Here is a 1,816-nt window from a genome sequence, read left to right on the forward strand (position 1 = left end):
GGCGAGCGTTGGGGGCGGGTGAGCGTTTGGGGCGGGGCGGGTGAGCGTTGGGGCGGGTGAGCGTTGGGGCGGGGGCGGGTGAGCGTTGGGGGCGGGCGGGTGAGCGTTGGGGGGGGCGGGGGTGGGGCGGGTGAGCGTTGGGGACGGGGGCGGCGGGCGTTGGGGCGGGGGCGGGCGAGCGTTGGGGGCGGGGGTGGGCGAGCGTTGGGGGCGGGGGTGGGCGAGCGTTGGGGGCGGGGGTGGGCGAGGCGTTGGGGGCGGGGGTGGGCGAGCGTTGGGGGCGGGGGTGGGCGAGCGTTGGGGCGGGGGGGTGGGCGAGCGTTGGGGGCGGGGGTGGGCGAGCGTTGGGGGCGGGGGTGGGCGAGCGTGGGGGCGGGGGTGGGCGAGCGTTGGGGCGGGGGTGGGCGAGCGTTGGGGGCGGGGGGTGGGCGAGCGTTGGGGGCGGGGGTGGGGCGAGCGTTGGGGGCGGGGGTGGGCGAGCGTTGGGGGCGGGGGTGGGCGAGCGTTGGGGGCGGGGGTGGGCGAGCGTTGGGGGCGGGGGGTGGGCGAGCGTTGGGGGCGGGGGTGGGCGAGCGTTGGGGGCGGGGGTGGGCGAGCGTTGGGGCGGGGGGTGGGCGAGCGTTGGGGGCGGGGGTGGGCGAGCGTTGGGGGCGGGGGTGGGCGAGCGTTGGGGGCGGGGGTGGGCGAGCGTTGGGGGCGGGTGAGCGTTTTGGGGCGGGGGGTCGGTGAACGTTTGGGGCGGCTGAACGTTTGGGGCGGGGGCGGGTGAGCGTTTGGGGGCGGGGGCGGGTGAGCGTTGGGGGGCGGGTGAGCGTTGGGGGCGGGTGAGCGTTGGGGGCGGGGGCGGGTGAGCGTTGGGGGCGGGGGCGGGTGAGCGTTGGGGGCGGGGGCGGTGAGCGTTGGGGGCAGGGGCGGGTGAGCGTTGGGGGCGGGGGTGGGGGGGTGGGCGAGCGTTGGGGGCGGGGGTGGGCGAGCGTTTGGGGCGGGTGAGCGTTTGGGGCGGGGCGGGTGAACGTTGGGGCGGGGGCGGGTGAGCGTTTGGGGCGGGGGCGGGTGAGCGTTTGGGGCGGGGGCGGGTGAGCGTTTGGGGCGGGGGCGGGTGAGCGTTGGGGGCGGGTGAGCGTTGGGGGCGGGGGCGGGTGAGCGTTGGGGGCGGGGGGCGGGTGAGCGTTGGGGGCGGGGGCGGGGGGGCGGGTGAGCGTTGGGGGCGGGGGGGTGGGGGGGCGGGTGAGCGTTGGGGGCGGGGGTGGGCGGGGCGTTGGGGGCGGGGGTGGGCGGGCGTTGGGGGGCGGGGTGGCGTGCGGCGTTGGGGGCGGGGGTGGGGCGGGCGTTGGGGGCGGGGGTGGGCGGGCGTTGGGGGCGGGGGGTGGGCGGGCGTTGGGGGCGGGGGTGGGCGTGCGTTGGGGGCGGGGGTGGGCGGGCGTTGGGGCGGGGGTGGGCGAGCGTTGGGGGCGGGGGCGGGGCGAGCGTTGGGGCGGGGGCGGTGCGAGCGTTTGGGGCGGGCGAGCGTTGGGGGCGGGCGAGCGTTGGGGCGGGCGAGCGTTGGGGGCGGGGCGAGCGTTGGGGCGGGCGAGCGTTGGGGGCGGGCGAGCGTTGGGGGCGGGCGAGCGTTGGGGGCGGGGCGAGCGTTGGGGGCGGGCGAGCGTTGGGGGCGGGCGAGCGTTGGGGGCGGGCGAGCGTTGGGGGCGGGCGAGCGTTGGGGCGGGCGAGCGTTGGGGGGCGGGCGAGCGTTGGGGGCGGGCGAGCGTTGGGGGCGGGCGAGCGTTGGGGGGCGGGGCGAGCGTTGGGGGCGGGGCGAGCGTTGGGGGCGGGGGCG

This window comes from Scyliorhinus torazame, chromosome 8 (assembly GCF_047496885.1).
Source record: "Scyliorhinus torazame isolate Kashiwa2021f chromosome 8, sScyTor2.1, whole genome shotgun sequence".
Lineage (NCBI taxonomy): Eukaryota > Metazoa > Chordata > Chondrichthyes > Carcharhiniformes > Scyliorhinidae > Scyliorhinus > Scyliorhinus torazame.